This window comes from Manis javanica, chromosome 14 (assembly GCF_040802235.1).
Source record: "Manis javanica isolate MJ-LG chromosome 14, MJ_LKY, whole genome shotgun sequence".
Lineage (NCBI taxonomy): Eukaryota > Metazoa > Chordata > Mammalia > Pholidota > Manidae > Manis > Manis javanica.
Window position 1 is genome coordinate 67,218,992 of NC_133169.1, and position 22,077 is coordinate 67,241,068.

The following is a 22,077-nucleotide window of genomic DNA, read 5'->3' on the forward strand; positions in this document are numbered from 1 at the left end:
GGCAATCGAGTGGAGAACATTCATCCTAAAAAGCTTGGATAGGAGTTTTTTCTTCCAGCACCCTTGTCATCTGTTTTTGTTACACACAGTGCTGAAAACCTGAAAATTATTGGTTGTTAATTAACATAGAAAGTGAACATAGCAATGGAAAAACCATTTTCTTTTCTTTCATTTTTATTATCCACTGGTAAATTGAAATGAGTGCTTGAACATTTTTGTACTGTTTGTTCTACGTTTTTCCTTTTGGTCTACCTTTATGAATATTCAAAGTATTTAACTTTGAATTTAACTTCTGGTTCTTAAAATCTATATATGTTGAAAATCAGTTATATTATCCAGAAAAAAATCCTAATTATCTAATACTTTCCTACTATTTTGTAAGAAAATCTCCTTTTATGTTAATATTCACTATTAAACACATACATGTATAGAACACATGGCTGATCATATACATTTAATACTTTTATTGAATAAAGTTTGAAAAACAAAATGTTTATTTAATCAATTATATAAAACTGTTTTATATATGTTAATAGTCAACTACCAGATTCCATGACTCTGCTCCATTTAGGAGAAATAATTTTTGTCCCATGATTACTGATAAGGTTAAAATATTAAAACATTCAACGGAAATATTGTATGAGACTAAGCCAGTCTATTTCTGACTGGGGACGGCTGAAGGGCAGTGAGCTTGTGGTATCTACATCTTTATCACTGAGCCATTACACTGTAATAATGTTGAAACAAGATATTTATAGAAAATCTACTTTAAAATAATTCAAACCAAAATGTAAAGTGCAGAGAGATGTCTGTATCAGGTGGTATCAATCTCATAATTTTCAATATTTACTATTTCCAAATGTGGTATGAGAATCCATTCTAAATTGCTTCATAGAGTTGATCCCTCAAATCTTATGTATGTTTCTGACCAAGAGGAACCTCTTTTGTGTTACAACTATGCTGAAAGCTTTCTTCACATCTTTGTTTGTCAGAGTGTATATGAGAACATTTACCAACAGGGTGACCACACAGTAGAACATGGAGATCACTTTACCAACAGTGAAGTTGTACTTGGCTGGAGGCAGACATTGGCAAAGATGATGGTGCCATAGTAGATGGTGACCACAGTGAGGTGGGAGGCACAGGTGGAGACAGCTTTCTTCTGAGCCTCCAAGGAAGACAGTCTGATTATTGTTACCACCATGTGTTCATAGGATGACATGGTGAGGAGAAAAGAACTGAGAATCACAACAGAGTTACATAAGTAGCTCAAGGCCTCCACCTAGAATGTGTCTTAGCAAGAGAGTTTATAGATGGGGTCTGAATCACAAAAGAAATGGTTGACCTTCCGGGGGCCAAAGAAGTTCAGATGAGAGATTAGTGTGGTAGATAGAAGAGGGGCAATGAAGCCCCCAATCCAAGACCAAGCAGAGAACTGCAGGCACACTGGAATACTCATGAGCACTGAGTATTGTAGAGGGTTGCAGATGGCCAGGTACCGGTCATAGGCTATCACTACCAGGAGGATGCACTCGGTAGCTCCCAAGGAGAAAAAGAAGTCGTACTGCACTATACAGCCAGACACAGAGATGGTGACACCCTGTGACAGGCAGGTGGCCAGCAGTTTAGGTACTGTGACTGTGGTGTACCAGATCTCCAGGAAGGACAGATTTCCTAAGAAAATGTACATCGGCATCTGGAGTGTGGGCTCCATCACAAGTGAGTATGATGATGGTGTTTGCCAGAAGGGACAGCAGATACACAGTGAGAAACATCACAAACAATGTGAGTCTCAGGTAGAAAATACCAGGAAACCCAAGAAAAATGAACTTGATCACTGTGGTCTGGTCTGTCACCTCCATAGCTCATCCTCTCTGATCTGGAACCAACAAAGCCCGGATGATAGATGAGCAAGAATGGGATATTTTAATATTCATTTACTTCATGATGAAAAAGGACCGCCAAACATATTATAATTAATGGCTTCCAAAAACATAATTGCTGTCTTTATAAACAGTTTGCATGAATTAGCTCATTTAATTTAAATAATACATCTCCAAGGTAAATAACCTAATAATTTACTCTGCAAATGAAGATATTAAGGGAGGAAGCAGTTTTCCCTCAGTTACATCACTTTAAGTGTTGGGGTAGAATTTGTATCTACGTAGGGGAATATGAACGTTCACAATCTGAGCTAATTCTTGCAGAAATGTGGCTACTAGAAGAACATGGCATTCTCCATCCCAGAGGAATACACACCCTAGACATTAGATGCTGAATACATCCACAGCAATGCTAGTCAGAGACCTGTAGATCTGGGAAAGAAGGCTTCAGAACAGAGCTCCTAAGCCATGCCGGTTTCCTCATGAAGACAGAGGGCTGCTTTGGTTTTAACATTGTGACCCTCATTATATGCCATCATTCAGAACTTAGGGGGAAATTTATACATGAATAAACTGTATATCTAGTAAACAGAATAGTAGTCAACATGTACATGAAAAATATTTTGTTAAAAAGAAATACAAGGAATCCAGATTGGTAAAGAAGAAGTTAAATTGTCACTATTTGCAGATGACATGATATTGTATATAAAAAACCCTAAAGACTCCACTCCAACATGACTAGAACAAATATCAAAATTCAGCAAAGTTGCAGGATACAAAATTAACACACAGAAATCTGTGGCTTTCCTATACACTAACAATGAACCAATAGAAAGAGAAATCAGGAAAACAACTCCATTCACAATTGCATCAAAAAAAAATACCCAGGAATAAACCTAACCAAAGAAGTGAAAGACTTATACTCTGAAAACTACAAGTCACTCTTAAGAGAAATTAAAGGGGACACTAACAGATGGAAACTCATCCCATGCTCATGGCTAGGAAGAATTAATATTGTCAAAATGGCCATCCTGCCCAAAACAATATACAAATTTGATGCAATCCCTATCAAATTACTAGCAACATTCTTCAATGAACTGGAACAAACAGTTCAAAAATTCATATGGAAACACCAAAGACCCCAAATAGCCAAAGCAATCTTGAGAAAGAAGAATAAAGTAGGGGGATCATATTCCCCAACTTCAAGCTCTACTACAAAGCCACAGTAATCAAGACAATTTGGTACTGGCACAAGAACAGAGCCACAGATCAATTGAACAGAATAGAGACCCCAAACAATAACCCAAACATATATGGTCAACTAATATTAGAAAAAGGAGCCATGGACATACAATGGGGAAATGAGAGTCTCTTCAACAGATTGTGCTGGCAAAACTGGACAGCTACATGTAAGAGAATGAAACTGGATCACTGTCTAACCCCATACACAAAAGTAAACTCCAAATAGATCAAAGACCTGAAAGTAAGTCATGAAACCATAAAATTCTTGGAAAAAACATAGGCAAAATTCTCTTAGACATAAACATGGGTGATCTCTTCTTGAACATATCTCCCCAGGCAAGGGAAACAAAGGCAAAAATGAACAAGTGGGACTTTATCAAGCTGAAAAGCTTCTGTATAGCAAAGTACACCATGAATAGAACAAAAAGGTATCCTACAGTATGGGAGAATATATTCATAAATGACAGATCTGATAAAGGGTTGACATCCAAAATATATAAAGAGCTCACGCACCTCAGCAAACAAAAAGCAAATAATCCAATTAAAAAATGGGCAGAGGAGCTGAATAGACAGTTCTCTAAAGAAGCAATTCAGATGGCCAACAGACACATGAAATGATGCTCCACATCGCTTGTTCTCAGAGAAATGCAAATTAAAACCACAATTAGATATCACCTCAAACCAGTAAGGATGGCTACCATTCAAAAGACAAACAACAACAAATGTTGGAGAGGTTGTGGAGAAAGGGGAACCCTCCTACACTGGTGGTAGGAATGTAAATTAGTTCAACCATTGTGGAAAGCAGTATGGAGGTTCCTCAGAATGCTCAAAATAGACTTACCATGTGACCCAGGAATTCCACTCCTAGGAATATACCTTATGAATGCAGCACTCCAGTTTGAAAAAGACAGATGCACCCCTATGTTTATAGCTGCACTGTTTTCAATAGCCAAGAAATGGAAGCAACCTAAGTGTCCACCAGTAGATGAATGGATAAAGAAGATGTGGTACATATACACAATGGAATATTACTCAGCTATAAGAAAAATACATATCCTACCATTTGCAACAACATGGATGGAGCTAGAGCGTATTATGCTCAGTGAAATAAGCCAGGTGGAGAAAGGCAAGTACCAAATGATTTCACTCATATGTGGAGTATAAGAAAAAAGGAAAACTGAAGGAACAAAACAGCAGCAGAATCACAGAACCCAAGAATGGACTAACAATTACCAAAGGGAAAAGGACTGGAGAGGATGGATGGGAAGGGAGGGATAAGGGCGGGGAAAAAGAAAGGGGCATTATGATTAGCATGTATAGTGTAGGTGGGCACGGGGAGGGCTGTGCAACACAGAGAAGACAAGTAGTGATTTTACAGCATCTTACTATGCTGATGGATAGTGACTGTGAAGAGGTATGTGGGGGCGGACTTGGTGAAGGGGGGAGCCTAGTAAACATAATGTCTTTCATGTAATTGTATATTAATGATACCAAAATAAAAAAATATATATATGTATATATATATATATATATACATATATATGTGTATAATTATGTGCATGTAAGAAAATAAAATAAAAATATTTTGTTAAAAGCTTACTATTCTTAGATACTTGTTTTTTAAGTCAGTGTATCCACCAGTTTTTCTACACTGGTTAAAAACAATCAACCATAAAATTTTCTTTTTTTAAATTGGAAACTACAATACTATATTTGTTTCTCATGTACAACATAGTGACAAATGTACATTACCAAATGCTCACCATGCTAAATATAGTTATACCCTGCTACGACACCAAAATATTTCAGTATTATTAGTTATATTATCTATGCTGTGCTTCCATTCCTATGACTGCTTTATTTTATAATTTGAAGTTTGTGTGGAAGAGGATGAAGGGGTGGGTGATGAAGGTGAAGGGGATAAAGAGGTACAAACTCCAAGCTAATAATTTTAAATTCAAAAGTCCATTAATCCTTTAGTGGACATAGAGTTTCTTTCCATAGCATAAGAACACTTTACATGAGACATAGAGTCATACCAAATATAAGAATACAATATGCTAGTTATAATTATGTTGCATTTTTATCAAAATAAAAAATAGATAAGTATCATTTTCATAAAAACAATTTTTCCAATGGATACATGTGCTTTAGGGCCAAAACATCCAGATGATAGCTGTAAAGTATAGTGCTAACATATTAGTAGCAATAATAAAAACTTTAATATATATATGTATTACTTTCATATATAAAATATTTCATATGCAATATAACAATGTTAGGGGGCTTGAGCTTGCTCTCCTCGGTTCTTGTTCCCACGGCAACAGAGAACTGAAGGGCAGAGACGCAGCAGTGAAGCAGAGAAGAGGTTTTATTTGAATACAGTCCCAAGGAGGAGCAGACTAGAGTCAAGGTAGATGAAGACAGATTTATCATAGGGATTTTTATATATAATAATTTTTTATTACAGGGATTAACTCTATCTTTTCTGGCTCTCTAGTTTTATCTTGTTAACTCTTTGAGTCCCTTTTAGTGGGCTTTACTGGCCTATTTTCCCTCCACCAGCTCATATCTGTTTCTTCCACGTAACAATAATATATATTTTTTACCATTTTTTTAAATTCCTATAATAAAGATACAGACTTGCTATCTCATATCATAATAAAAAACTGGCTGAAAAAATGTGAAGACTATTGGATTCATATTCACATATTTCTGGATTAAACTTTTATGGAGATTTTGAATCTCAAAATACTATTGAAAAATGTGTACAGATTTTATGCAATAATAATAATGGTCTCTGGGGTGCCCTGTTGACACCATAGAAGTTTTCAAAATATACATTATAAAAATTTTAGATACATCTGGTTAAAATTTAAATTATACTAGTATGGCCAAGGGATATTTTATTTGTCTCAGAAACCCAATCTGTAGATCTTAATACTATAAAAATCCTGACTTTTTTGTAAAACTAAAATTTTGTTTCTTGCAGGCTATATCACTATTCAAAATCTTTGCAAAGTATTATGACTGGCAACCAACCTAGAATTTTAAATTCAAGAAAATTTCAAGGAAAGAACTTAGACTTATTTCTTAAAAACCTTTCCCTGATTTTGTTTCTGGTTCCATTTGAAAATTATTAGCAGTTATATTATTAATTTGCCATCAAGATTCCAAAGTATTTCTTACTGCTATTATGAAAAGGATATTACATAACTCTTCTTCTCCTACCTTTAATCACTTATTAACTATTTGGAAATTATATAAGTAGAGGTTTAGAACAGAATCAAGGAAACATCATCACAAAGAGAAATCTATTTTCTTTTGTAAAAGATGTGATGGTTATCTAACTCTGCCTACAGCAAAAATTAGGGTTATACACTCTCTATCTATATAGAATCTTAGGAGGAAACTGGATGATGGGGACATTTAATTTTAAAAAAATAAACACTTTCGTAAAAATTAAATAACTTTTACTTATAAAAAGTATCTTACATATAATTTTTATTTATTTGATATTTTAATTTTTAAACTATAGTCACTCATCCTACATGCTAAATGAATGCCTGAGAAAGTATATTGACTCAGATTACACATTATAAAAGTTATAAAAGAATTGCTACAGAACTCTATTACTCTAGACAAATGAGGAATAACTCAGATCAACCCCCACAGATATACTCACAGCGTATATTCTGTTTGAAATATTTTTCAGGACTGGGATGTTATTAGTTAAATTTCTTTTAAACCCTCCATTTCACCACGGCTGTGCATCGGGGTCCACCACGCTCAACTGGGTCTCAGCGGAATGAGCCGTGGAAGCTCCTCCCTGCTGTGCCTTTGGCTGTGGGGCATCATCTGCGCTCTAGATAAACAGCAAATTTCTTTATTTTCTTTCTTTTTCTCCTCTGCGGTCAAGCTGCAAAGAAAGGCATTACCTCAGATCCCATTGTGAGAAGAATTAGGATTTCATCAATCTTGAGTTTCATTAATCAGCTCTCTTTTGGGACATCCACATAGATTCCCTGAAGATTTTCGTCTGGTGAGGGTCAGAGAACTTTCCCCTTAGGATCAAAGGAAGAATAAAGCAACTTTGGGAACCATTAGAAATGCCTTCATGGGAGTGGAAAGAATGTCTCCCCAACTGGCGGCATTAGACGCCACTGCCTCTGGTATTAACCCTTCAAAATATGATTGTAGAATGGCATCTCTCAGTCACCACAAGTCATGACCAGAATATAGCATTCTCCAACATCCAAAGTACAACGTACATCAGAAATAGTCTTCTTTTCCAATAATAAAGCCACAAAACAAAATCAAAACTAGACAAGCAAAAACGTCTCTCGTTGCTTGACATCTCTTTATAACAAATAACAAAACTAAAAAGCACTTGCTGACTGAATATGGAAATTGTCACCCACTCTAGCAGATGGAGCCATTTCATGTAACAGTTATGTTCTAGGGCCTTAGTGAATATGTGCAGAGGGTATAAACGTCTGAAAAATCTTGGTATTAGAAGAGAACAAAACAGCTACCTATAATACTGAATAAAACAAATCTAGATGCTATCTATATGTCTATTAAAGAAAGTATCAACTAGTGGCTGTCAGGAAGTGTAAGTCACCAGGAGATATTTGAAAATGTGTTGAGGTGGTGTGTTTGCAATAACATGGAATGTCAGTTTCATGTATTGGCATGGGCATGAAGAAAATTGTCCTGAAAGTACCAAAAGCCCTCTGAAGGTATTAATAGAGATCCCACTAAGAATCACTGTGCTAAGGGTATAGAGGATAATTTTTAAATGAACTTTTAGAGCTGTAATTGGCATATGATAAAATATACCTATTACACATATAGGTTTGATGATTTTTGGCAAATTTATGTAATTACAACTGCAATCAAGAAAGATACATTCTTATTCATTCCAGAAAGTCTCCTCATGCCTCATGCACTCATTCAATTTTCCCATTAGGCCCAACCAACCAAGGCTCTCATTTTTGTTACTATAGCTGAGCCCTGCTTACTCCAGATTTTCACACATACAGAAGCATAGATCATGTATTCTTTTGTGTCACGCTTCCTGCAACATCATAATTTAGAGATTTTTCCATGCTGAGGTGTTTTGTAAGTCTGTTCAATTGCTGAGTTGCATCCCTTTGAACAAGCACACAATAATTTAAGCATCTGTTTACCTTTTGGTAGATATTTAGACTGCTTCCAATGTGGGATTAATAAGAAAAAAGCCACTGAATTTTCATGTGCAAATCCTTGTCACAGTCATTCACCCTTCCATTTGATTAAATAGCTAGGAGTGCCACTGCTGAGGTGTGGTAAGTGCCTATTTTTCTTACTAAGAAATTACCATGGCTTTTCCAAAATTGTTGCAAAATTTTACATTTCCATATTCTCACCCACCCTTGATATTGCCCCATTTAAATTTTAGCTGTTCTAGTGTGTGTGCAGTGTATCTCATTTCTCACTTTTCATTTCTGATGACTAATGATACATCTTTTCAGGTGTTCACTGGCCATTTATTATGAAATTTTGTCAAGTGCCCAAATGTGGGCATTTATAATTGATTATTTTACCCCATTATTTAATCGTTCTAGTTCCATTTAGAGGTATATTTGTGTGATGTGTTTGTGTATATTTTTCTTTCAGTTTTTATTTTGCTTTTTCATTTCCTTGGCAATGTTTCCTAAAGAGCAAAGTTTTAATTTTCATGAAGTCAATATTACCATTTTTATCTTTTATGATTTATTCTTGGTGGTGTGGGTCATATATGACTTATACTACTACAAGTTTATGATGTTTTTGATATTTCTTCTAGAAAATTGTAATTTCAAATCTTACATTTAGGTAATGAGTCTTTTCTAGTGAATTTTGTGCATGGCATAAAGGGAAATTTCAGATTTTATATTTCCAGAATGGATTTTCTATGCTATTTTAACAAGTACAATACTTTATTCACTGAATTTTTGCTTTTTTTTGGAAAATTATGAAACAGTGGGTCTATTTCATGACTCTATATGAAGCATTTGGTTATATTTATGCAAATAGCAGTGTTTACTAACAGCACTTTATATTTCATCTGGAAATCAGATAGTAAAAATCCTACAACTTTATGTTCTCAAAATAGTTTTTCTAGTCTAAACATTTCAGAAACATCTCATAAATTTACACACACACACACACACTAGAATTTTGAGTGATCTGATGCATGAATATGGTATATCTTACCATTTATTTGGCTGTTTGAATTTCTCTTAGCACTATTTTATACCTGTAAGCACAAAGCTCCTCCATATATATTTAAAATTAAAGACCTTCTATACACTTTGCTAAATGAGTTCGATTAAAGTAGTGTTTTTCAAATTTCACTTTCTAATTTTTGTTATAAAAATACAGTTGATTTTTGTTTAATGTCCTTATTATCTTTGATCTAACTAAATCCATTTTCTAGTTCTGGTAGCTTTTAAATACATTACTTATGATTTTATATGTAAGCAATATTATTCACAAATAAGCCTATCTTCTTTCTTTCCAATCAATATTCCTACTTATAAGAATGGGTATATTAAATTAACTTGCCATATTATACTTCCCAGGGCCTCTAGTAAAATATTGGGATTAGATATTGCTCTCTTGTCCTTAATCAGAAAAGAAGGGATTTAGTGGTCAACTATTAATTATTGTATTAGACACAGGTGTTTTGTTTCTTTTTTTAACAAATAGGATGTCTTTCTTAAATTCATGAAAACCATTTTTATTATAGTTTGATAAGTGTGCTTTTTGCTGTTAAAACACAAGAGGTTTGAATTTTTCAAATGCTACAAATGCTTCTATTGAGATATTTATATAATTCTTAAGATTTATTATTTCTATGTGTGTTATTTCTATGTTAAACCCCCTTCACATTTCTTGCTTATATTCCTTTTGGCAATGATTTATGATCCTTAATATATTGCTAGATATTATTTTATTGTGTTTTAATGAGGATATTTGATGGCATATTAATGAAGATATTCCTCTTGTTTTTATTCACATAAATGCCTGCCCAGTGATACTATTTGGGAGCATATTTAATTACAGAATATAGTTACAAAATATGACTAATCCGGTTTTGCATGTTTTTATAGAGGAAATTGCCATAATATGTGTCTTTCAAGAGATTTTAACGTTTCCGTTATATTGCTGAAATTAGATACTGAGACGTAACTGCCGGTTACCATGGGGGAGGGGCTGGAGTGGGTAGGTGAAGGGAATAGATAAAAAGGCACAAAATCTCGATCAAGAAATAAATTGCTCATGGGGATGAAAGTACAGCATAGGGAATATAGTCAAGGGTTCTGTAACATCTTTCTATGTTGACTGTATCTACACTAGTTGGGATGAGGATTTGATAATGTGTGTGACTATTGATGCACTATGTTTTATATTTGAAACCAATATGATATTGTATGTCAACTACACTTTAATAAAAATATATAAAAAAGTTAGCTAAACCCAAACTAAAGTGAACTAAAGCACAAAGAAGCAGTAAAACATAAAGCAAAAGTATTTAAACTTGAGTGGTACCTAAATAAATGGACAAGTAGAACCATCATCAATTAAAACAATCAGAAAAATATGGGAAAGGGCAATACAACGTCTGGTATTAACATGTTATAAAAAGAAAATGCCCATAATTCACAAAAAATAATGAGGCATACAGAAAAATAGCAAAGGGTATCTTAAAGGAAAAAAATTAATTGGCAGATATTCCTGACAGAGCTCAATATTCTAAATGATTAGAAAGAGTTTTAAAAAGTACTGTCTAGAATGGCCACTATCCAAAAGATCAGAAATAACAAGTGTTGGTGAGGATGTGGAGAAATGGGAACCCTCCTACACTGTTGGTGGGAATGTAAATTGGTGCAGCTACAATATGGAGATTCCTCGAAAATTTAAAAGAGAAATACCTTACCACTCAGTATTTCCACTTCTAGGAGTTTACCCAAAGAAAACAGCATCTCTGATTTAAAAAGATGTATACACCCATATGTTTGTCACATTATTTACAATAGCCAAGATATGGGGGCAACCAAAGTGTCTGTCAATACATCTATTGGCTATAAATAAGGAAGATCTGGCTCATATATGCAATGGTATATTGTTCAGCCATAAAACAGAAAGAAATCCTGCCATTTGTGACAACATGGATGGACTTACAGGGTATTATGCTGAGTGAAATAAGCCAGGCAGAAAAAGACAAATAACTGGTGATTTCATTTGTTTGTGGAATCTAAAAATAAAACAAAAGAAAATGAGCAGAAGAGCAGTAGAGTCATAGACATTGAGATGTAGCCATTGGTTACCATAGGGGATGGGTTGGGGTGGGTGGGTGAATCAGATGAAGGGGATAAAGAGGCACAAAATCTCAAAACACAATGCAAATTAGTCATGGGGCTGAAAGTACAGCATAAGGAATATAATCAGTTCTGTAACATCTTTATATGTTGACAGGAACTCTGTTAATTGGGGTGAGGATTTAATAACATATATAACTGCTGAGTACTTGAAACCAATATGATATTGTATGTCAACTATATTCAAAAAAATTTTTTTAATTATACACATACCCAACTTTGGAGCACCAAATGATATTAAGCAGGTACTAACATCTGAGGGTAGAATAAGGCAACAATAAATAGTAAGGGGAGACCACACTCTCAGCTATAGACCGATCAGACAGAAAATCAGAAAAGGAAACATTGAAATGAAGCCACACTTTAGACCAAATAAACTTAACAGATGTATGTATAGAAATCCCACCCAACAACAGTACAATACGCACTATTCAAACATTTACCCTTGGGTGTAGAATTTGGCTCCTTAAATAATTATAATTACTCATGCCCATACCCATACATGCCACCAAAATTCCATATCACTGCAAACAGATTGTTCCACACATTTTCAAGTATTTCGTGGTGACTTCCACTGCCTCATTTATAACCACTGGTTTACAATTTCTTTCCCTAATGGGTAAATGTTTGATGTACTTGGCATTTATGACTAAGAATTGAATTTTTATTTGATTTTATATATGGGCTAACCAATGCTCACAAAACATGCTAAACAACATATTCTTTTTCTTGAACTATTTAAGCAAGCTTAAAGTTATACTGTAAATTCCCTTATCACTATACATATGTGAATATCATCTAGACTTATTCTATTCAGTCTTCTAGGTTGGTGTTCTCTTCTGCTAACAAATTTCATCAGGTTTTTTTCTACCATTTGCATATAGGCATTGTGCTCTCATACATAAATGTCTCATGAAGTGGCTCAATCTTGGTATCTACTCTAGTAGGAAGCATAATTTTCCCAAGCATCTGATTAATGCTTTCTCCATTGAATCATTTGCTGTAGAGATGCAAGCCAGGGTTGTTTTTTGCACTGTATTACTGTAAAATGAGATATCCAGGCTAATCTCTTAATTAGCTTTGTAGCTAGATAATATGATTTTCTGGCTGTGTTTATGGTGTCTGAAATATTGAGGAATACAATTCTGCAATCAAAAATGAAGGGTGGATAAGATGGGTAATGGGAGCTAAAGAAACCACATAGGATGTTATTCCTTCAGTTCCTGCGAAGTCATTTTTAATAGTTTCCAGACTTTCTTCTTCCTTTGGTCCCTAAGGAAGAGGACACTGACCGTCTTCAAAGGAAAGTCCTCTGGGAATCTATACGAATGTCTCAAGGTGCAGGGCAAACTTCTGAGGCTCAAAGCTGATGTGACCCCATTCATCCCCACAGGGGGAGATCTCAGAGCAGGCTTTTCTGGGCATCTTGGCCAGAGAGAGGACAATTCAGAAAAAAAAACTGAGGAATTTGGTGTTCATTTATACCATAGATGGGGTGACACAGCCAATGATGCAGCAGGGCATAATTAATTAGCTTTCTTCCCTTATGAACAAATTGAAAGTAGTGTGCTCTACTACAGAGCTTGGTGAAAAGGAGAGTTTAAACAAAATTTTCCCATAATATTCCATTTCTGAAAATAACCAAATGGAATAAAGTCTTGTGAGTATACCTGGGGACACATAAACAATGCCATTTTTTACTTTCCAAGAGAGTAATGGATTTACATAAAAGAACATTTATAATTTTGGATATTCTGTAACCTGAGGCACTGTTCTTTCTCAGACATTCCTTTGTCATGTAAAATGCATAACTAACTTACATATGAACTACAGCTTATGTCATATAACTATACCTTATAAGCTATAGTTCCACTCTATATGTAATTTTATATATTATAATACATCAATAGTGCACAATAGGAAACAGTAATGGTGTGGCATAAAGCCTTTCACATCTTTCAATAAAGTTTTATGATTGGGAGTTTCCTAAGTGTTTAACACAGAAATGTGTAGACATGAACATAATTGCCATCATGTTTCATTTTCCTGATCTTTTCACTGTGATATAGGAGCTATCAAGTCTGCACCTTTATGGCAAGGAATTTTAAAAATAGTAAAAATTGTATATATACCACAAAGTTCTTACTATAGAAACAAATAATTTTTTCTACTGTACACTTATCATGTGGATTATTTGGTCTGACAGGCCATTTCCTCCCCTAGTTTGGGGAAGTTTTCAGCAATTATTTCTTCAAAGAGACTTTCTATCCCTTTTTTCTCTCTCTTTTTCTTCTGGTACCCCTATAATGCAGATTTTGTTCCATTTTGATTGGTCATACAGTTCTCTTAATATTCTTTCATTCCTGGAGATCCTTTTATCTCTCTCTCTGCATCAGCTTCTCTGCATTCCTGTTCTCTGTTTTCTAGTCCATTAGTGGTCTCTTGCATCTCATCCATTCTGCTTTGAATTCCTTCCAGAGATTGTTTTATTTCTGTATTCTCCCTCCTTAGTTCTTGCATATTTCTCTGCAAGTCCATCAGCATAGTTATGACTTTTGTTTTGAATTCTTTTTCAGGAAGATTGGTTAAATCTATCTCTCCAGGTTCCTTCTCAGGGGAAGATGTAGAAGATCTCAAAGCTGTCTGGGTTAGTCTTGTCTGGATCAAATTTTTTTGCATTTTCATGTTGATAGGAGCAGTGGTATGCTATTGACTTGTCTGTCAGCTGGGAGAGGTAAGACTCTTTCCACTTGCTACTGGCCTTTCTTTACTGGGGCAACTGCAACCCTAGTGGCTTGTGTTGGGCAACTGCATGTAGACTGGGTCTCTGTATCTTGCCCGGCCAGTGTGGAGGAAGCTCCCTTGCTGTGGGTGTAGCCAGACTCAGGCAGTTGCACTGCTATGGCGGGGCCCCAGAGGGGTAATGGAAGGGGGGCTGTTTGGCTGTTTACCTCTGTGAGGGGTCTCAGAGCTGTTGCCCAGGGGGTTAGTGTGCCTGGAGTTCCCTGGAATTTCCAGCTGTTGTACTGTGACCCGGGATGCTTCCGTCCAGCTGTGGGGTCCCTGTCCCTTTAAGACTTTCAAAAATCACTCGCTTTTCTTTGTCCCAGGTGCGCCGGCTGTAGGACCTGCTCACAGTTCTTACTGTCCTGCTTCCCTAGTTTCCAGTACCCCACGCATGCACTGTACGTCTGGGCTTTGGTGCGGATGGCTGGGGCTGGTTGTTCAGCAGTCCTGGGCTCCCTCTCCCTCCCTGCTCCGACTCCTCTCCTCCCACTGGGAGCTGGGGGTGAAGGGCGCTCAGGTCCCACCCTGCTGAGGATTGTATCTTACCCCTTTCACCAGGTGCTGGGTTCTTGCAGGTGTGGATGTAGTCTGGCTGTTGTCCTGTGTCTTCTGGTCTGTCTCTTAGGGATAGTTGTATTTGTTGTATTTTCAAAAATATATATATGTTTTGGGAGGGGATTCCCACTGTCCTACTCATGCCACCATCTTGGCTCCCTGCATCATGTGGATTATTTGGAGCTAAAGAACATGTGTACATTACATTCATTGGAAAACTGTTTCCCTACAAAAAGGATTTCTGTATTTTTTTTATTTTAGAAAGAACACTTAAGTATAGTTATAAAATCTGTATCATATATTTAAAAATTCATAAATGGATATATCTCATATTAAATGTTCCTTCATAATAGCCAAGCTATAGAAAAAAAAATGTATGTCTTTTGAAGATACAATAGAATTTTGACTTTAAAGTTATTTGATTGACTGTTCCCAACCAGTGTAGAAAAATTGGTGGTTGAACTGATTCTGAAACAAAACAAGCCAAGAATAGAATTTAGAAAAATATTTATGAAAAAATCATTTTTGTTTAGATGTTGAATCTTACTTTCTGCATTGTTTATTGGTGATGGCATTCCCTCCAGTTCCTGTCTTGCACCCCGCCCTGAGAGATGACCTGGGATAGGGGCCATAATGTCCATACTGCAGCAATGCCTTGGGTTCCTAAGGCAATAGGTGTGGCCCAGGAACTCCATCAGAGATCCAGCCATGGTCACTGGCCTTTGATATTCATGGTGCTGATTTCTTCACCATTTTAAATGTCTGGAATGAGACATACTTGCTGATGGAACAATGTCATGTTCTTGCAACAGCCACTAATTTTATGAATTAATTTGCACTGTAGTATTCTAAAATGCCCCACCTGAGTACAATGTGCCCCACCATATAAAATGATGTAACTGAGGGAAAATAATGTCTTTCCTTAGTATCTTCATTGGTAAAATATTCATCTTGGTCAAGTATTTACTATTAACCTTCAAAATTAATTTTTTAATTAAATAACCTATTCCATGTAAAAATGTTTATAAAGACACCAATTATGCTTTTGGAAGCTATTAATTTTAATATGTTTAGAGGTCCTTTATTATCATGAAGTGAATGAATATTAAAATATCCCATTCTTGCTCATCCATCATCTGGGCTTTGTTGGTTCCAGATCAGAGAGGATGAGCTATGGAGGTGACAGTGACCAAGTTGATTTTTCTTGGGTCTCCTGGTGTTCTCTACCTGCAACTCACATTGTTTGTGATGTTCCTCACTGTGTATCTGCTGTCCCTCGTGGCAAACACCCTCATCATATTCACTGTTGTGATGGAGCCCACACTCCAGATGCCCATGTCCATTTTCTTAGGAAATTTGTCCTTCCTGTAGATCTGGTACACCACAGTCACAGTACCCAAACTGCTGGCCACCTGCCTGTTACAGGGTGTTACTATCTGTGTGTCTGGCTGCATAACCCAGTACTATTTCTTTTTCTCCATGGGAGCTACTGAGTGCATCCTCCTGGTAGTGATGGCCTGTGACCGGTACCTGGGCATCTGCAACCCTCTAAGATACTCACTGCTCATGAGGATCCCAGTGTGCCTGCAGTTCTCCACTGGATCTTGGATTGGGGGCTTCATCATCTCTCTTGTGTCTACCATACTCATTTTCCATTTAAACTTTTGAGGTCCACAGAAGATCAACCATTTCTTTTGTGACTCAGATCCCATTTTTAAACTCTTTTGCTCAGACACATTCTAGGGGGAGGCCTTCGGCTACACATGTAGGTCTGTTGTGATTCTCAGTTCTTTTCTTCTCACCATGTCCTCCTATGAACACATTGTGGTAAAAATAACCAGACTGTCTTCCTTGGAGGCTCGAAGAAAGCTTTCTTCACTTGTGCCTCCAACCTCACTGTGATCACCATCTACTATGGCACCATCATCTTTGCCAATGTCTGCCTCCAGCCAAGTACAACTTTACCATTGGTAAAGTGGTCTCCGTGTTCTACTGCATGGTCATGCCATTGGTAAATCCTCTCATATACACCCTGACAACCAAAGATGTGAAGATAGCTTTCATCTAAGTTGTAGGACAAAAGAGGTTCTTCTTGGTCAGAAACATAACATAAGACTTTAGGAACTAACTCTGTGAAGCAATTTAGAATGGATTCTCATACCACATTTGGAAATAGTAAGTATTGAAAATTATATTATGTAATTGATACCACCTGATATGGATGTCCCTCAGAACTTTACATATTTGCATTGAATTATACTAAAATAGATATTTTACAATGTATAATTTTGTTTTTAAGGATCTTTTCATACAACACATAGTGATAAAATGATAGCATAAGATTATTTATTGCCCACAAGGTATTCCCAATCAGAAAATGGGCTGGTTCAATCCCATATAGTATTTCAATTAAATGTTTTCATAATTTACAACTCAATAGTTGCCCTAGGCCAAAAATTGAGACTGTTAAATGGAACAGTTTTAGGCCATGTGGTACAAGGGCTCTTACAATAGTATCTCTCTGTGCCTCAAAATAATTCACTCAATAAACGTTTACTGAACACATATGAGCCAGGTATTGCTCTTAATTATGGATGTTAATTTAATTATGAATATTGACAGAACTGGGACTTTTTTAGAAAACACAGATATTTAACATTTTTCTCAATAGTAGGAATAATAAGGAAAATGATAAATAAGATTTTATGTTTTTGATTTTGTTTATTTTTATCTTATGTTGTTTTTGAAAAGTATGGCTAGGTGTTTGTCTACTTTGCCTATCTTTGCAAAGAACCAGCTCTTCATTTCACTGATTATTTTTCTATTGTTTTCTTATTTTCCATTTTATTTATTTATGGCATGATATTTATTATGTCCCTCCCTCTACTAACTTTGTTCGTTTTTTTTTTTTTTCAGTTCCTTTAGTTTTGAGGTCATATTATTTATTTGGGATTATTCTGGTTTTTAGAGTTAGGCCTATATTACTGTTTTTCCATCTTAGAACCATTTTTGCTGCATATCCCATACTAAACTATTTTTTTTCTGTTTTCATTTGTCTCCAGGTATTGCTTTATTTTCTCTTTGATTTGTTCATTGATTATTTTGAAGCATGTTGTTTAGTCTTCATATATATATATTTCATGTAATTAGTTTTGGTTTTCTTCATGAAATTAGTTTAATCTTTCATAGCATTGTAATGAAAAGATGCTTAATACAGTTTTAATCTTGAGTTTATTGTGCTTTTTTGTGTCCTAATATGTGATCTGTTTTTGAGGATGTTCCATATGAACTTGAGAGGAGTGTGAACTCTGCTGCTTTGGGATGGAATATTCTTTATATGTCTATTAAACCCATCGATAGTAATGTGGCATTCAGTGTCACTGTTCATTTAGTTTCTTTCTGAAAGTTCTTTCCATTGATATAAATGGGGTGTTACAATCCTCTGTTATTTTTGTTTTGTTGTTTATTTTTCACTATAGGTCTGTTAGTATTTGTTTTGATATTTAGCTGATCCTTTATTGGGGTGCAGAGATACTTATATTTGTCATATATTCTTCTTGGACTGATCTGTTTATAATTTTATGTCTCTTTTTACGTCCTGTTCATTTTGTTGTTTTGAAACCCATTTTTCATGATATAAGTAATGCTACTCCTTTTTTTCTCTCCTCTATTTGTATGGGATATCTTTCTTCATCCCTTCACTTTCAGTCTATGTATGTCTTTATGTTGATATTAATATCTTTTACTAGCATATAAATGGGTCTTGTTTCTTTATCTTTTTTGATTGGTGCATTTAGTCCATTCACATTTAACATAATTACTGATAGGTATGTATTTATGGCACTTTGTTAATTATTTTTGGTTGTTTTTGTAATTCCTGTCTCTGCCTCTCTTCTTTGTGTTATATTTGCATTCTTCCTCTGTTACATGCTTCCCTTGTGATTTGATGATTTTTTGTGTTTTGCTTGGATTCCTTTCTTCTCATTTTTTGTTTATCTATTATAGGCTTTAGGTTTGTGGTTACCATATGATTCATAGACAGTTTATTAAATATATAACAGTCTATAATAAGTTGGTAGTCGCTTGATTTCAAACATACTCCAAACATAGTACTTTTTTATTCTTATTCCTCCTCCACAGTTTATGTATATGTTATATCCTGCATTTTTTTTTATTTCATTATAGTTGCTTTTCCTACTTTTGTGTTTTGAACTTCATACTTGTTTTGTAAGTAATTGGTATACTACTTTTACTGTAAGTTTGTTTTCATCGATGAAAAATATTTTGACAAAATATTTCCATCTAAAGTTCCTTTAACATATCCTGTAAGGCTGTTTTAATAGTAATGAATTCTTTTAACCTCTGTTTATCTGGGAAACTTTTAATCTCTCCTTCAGTTCTAAATGACAGCCTTGCTGGGTAGAGCATACTTGGTTGTAGATTTTTTCCTTTCAGTAGTTTGAATAGTTCATACCACACCCTTCTGGTTTGTAAACTTTCTGCTAATAAATCTGATAGCTTTATGAAGTTCCCCTTGTGAGTAACTGTCTTCCTTTCTCCTGAGGCTTTTAAGATTCTCTCTTTATCTTCAATCTTTGCCATTTCAGGTACTGTTCTTCTTTGTGTTGTCTTCCTGATGTTCATTGTATTAAGGGCTCTCTGCATTCTAGGACCAGGATGCCTATTTTATTCCCCGGACTGTGGAAGTTTTCAGCTATTATTTATTCCAATAGATTTTCTATCCCTTTGTCTCTCTCTTCTCCTTCTGGGAGAAGGATATTTAATATCCTCCTGGGGAAAATATAGTTTCATTTGAAATTGTTGCAGAGCTTTCTTAGCATCTTCTCATTTTTAAATATTGTTATTTCCACTGTTCCTTAGCTTGGTTACTCTGCACTTGCCAATTTCTACCTCACTGATGCTTTCCTCAGCTGCTGCTGTCTGCTATTCATTCCCTCTAGTGTATTTTTCATTACAGTTATTGCATTTTTTATCTCTGAATGGGTCTTTTTCATATTTTCTATCTCATTGAAATTTTCATTGGGATCCTCAATTCTTGTCCCTATTCAGCTTCATATCCCTATGGCTGCTAATTTTAATTCTTTATCAAGAAGATTGTTTATCTTTGTTGCACTTACATGTGTCTATCTTGTCTTTTGTTTGAGACATATTCCACTATGGCCTAATTTTGTCTAGGTTTTTTTTCTTCCTTTGTGTCAGATAGATCAGCAATGCTGCCTGGTGTTGGACATAGTGTCTGTGTATAGTAGGTGGCCTGTGGTGCCCAGAAACTCAAATGCTCTGCTAGACAGAGACAAGTTTTCTGCTGTGGTTGATTGGTGGCCAGGAGAGTCTGCCATTGGAGGTCTGTGGATGGGGCTTGCCTTTCAACTTCTCTGCCAGTAATGGTGGATCCACAACTAGCCTCTTCTTGTTCTTTGTCTGAAGTGAGGGATTTATTGTGGGAATGCCTGTTATTAATGACAGACCTCTGCTGGGCCTAGAGTTGTAGGTGCGGCAGGTCTCCAGGGGAAAGCTGGAGATGAACCAGAGGGGCAGGTGTAGAATATCAGAACTGGTTTCTGAAAACATCTGTCCGTTGGTCTGAGGGCAGCTGGGAATGTGTTCCTCTCTCTAGAGATTGCTCCCTCAGACCCTGCCACTGTAACACACTTCCAACATCTAGCACATCTTTCAGGTTGCCGCCTCTGTTTTGGGTCCCAGCACGACTGACAGAGCACACTGGTCCTCCACAAGTGAGAGGAGCCTTGCTCTCCCTCCCAGAGCTCCCGCTCTCCCTGACATCTGGTCCTGCTGATCATCAAGCCCCAATTCAATGTGTAACCTTCTTCCTGGAGCTTATCTCCAGGGCCATGTATGTCACATTCCTGATTGGTTAAGCCTCTTTATTCCATTTCTCACCCTCCTGATTGTCGACTTTTATAAGGGGATGGCTTGGGTCGCAAATGATAATGGCTACGCCCCCTTACCCTTCTCAGTGCGGTCTTCCCTTCCTTGCCATTTACAGATGGTTTATTATGATGTCTGCAGGTCATTTTCAGGGTTATAGTCAATATAGTTTCTTCCTTGGTGTACAGGTATAACAGGCGATTGAGTTGACCTCAATTCCACCATTTTTCTCCAAGTCTGATTTACTTTTAAAAAATTGTTGTGCCCTATTTAAACGAATAGATTTCCATAAATATTTCACAAGAAGCTTATCAATTTAACACACACACAAAAAAAATGTTCTGGAGTTTTGAGTCTTCTGAATATGAACATGGCATATTTTACCATTTATCTGACCTTCTTTAATTTATTTTAGCAATATTTTGTAAGGTATTCCTCATGCTTTTTAAAAATTATCCTTTACATTTAATATTTTATTGTTATTAAAACTATTTTCCAAATATCAGTTTCTACTTTTTGTTGTTTGAATGTAAAAATACTTTTGATTTTGTATAATGACCTTGTAATCTGTGATTTGTATAAATTAATTTGCTGCTTCTAGTAAATTTTTAAAACATAGTCTGTGTGATTTCACATATACACAATAATTTACAAATAAAGTTTTCTTCATTCTCTCAACTCAATATGCTGACTTTTACCTGTGCCTTCATCATTCATCTTGCCTTATTGTGAGGGTCTCTAGTGGAAATACTGAGTTTGGACGTACCTTGTGCCTATTCTTGAAAGAAGGATTTCAGTTTTCCACTATTAGCTAAGATGTTAGGTACAGGGTTTTTTTTTTTTTAACAGAAGCTCTTTAAAGGAATATCAAAACCTCTTTCTGTTATAGTTTGCTGACAGTGTTTTTGCTGTGACTGTTGTTATTGAAAATCAAAACATTGCTGAAATTTTCATATCCTATAATGCTTCTTTCTATTGAGACATTCTTATCATTTTTAACACTTATTTTCGTATGGAAAGTAGCATTGTCTGTTTTCAAATGTTAAACCAGCTTCACATTTCTTGAATATATTAAATCTGGTCATGTTGTATTATCTTTGAATACTTTGGAGTATTTGATATGCTCCAAAGAGTGTCCATGAGAGTATTATTTCTTCACAAAAGTTATTAAAGAAGGGTTCTATATTATTTATTTTTGATAAATTCACATGACAGTCTGCTCAATAAAATGATTTGGAAGGATATTTTATTATTCAGTGTATTTCCAAAATATGACTGATCAGGTTTGATAT

The 22,077-nt window shown here is 35.5% G+C and overlaps 2 pseudogenes; one reads left to right on the top strand and one right to left on the bottom strand.

The window, feature by feature from the left end:
- Positions 1-905: 905 nt before the first annotated feature.
- On the bottom strand, positions 906-1,862 carry LOC140846102 (olfactory receptor 6F1-like; annotated as a pseudogene).
- Positions 1,863-16,048: 14,186 nt separating this feature from the next.
- On the top strand, positions 16,049-16,988 carry LOC140846052 (olfactory receptor 6P1-like; annotated as a pseudogene).
- Positions 16,989-22,077: the final 5,089 nt, after the last annotated feature.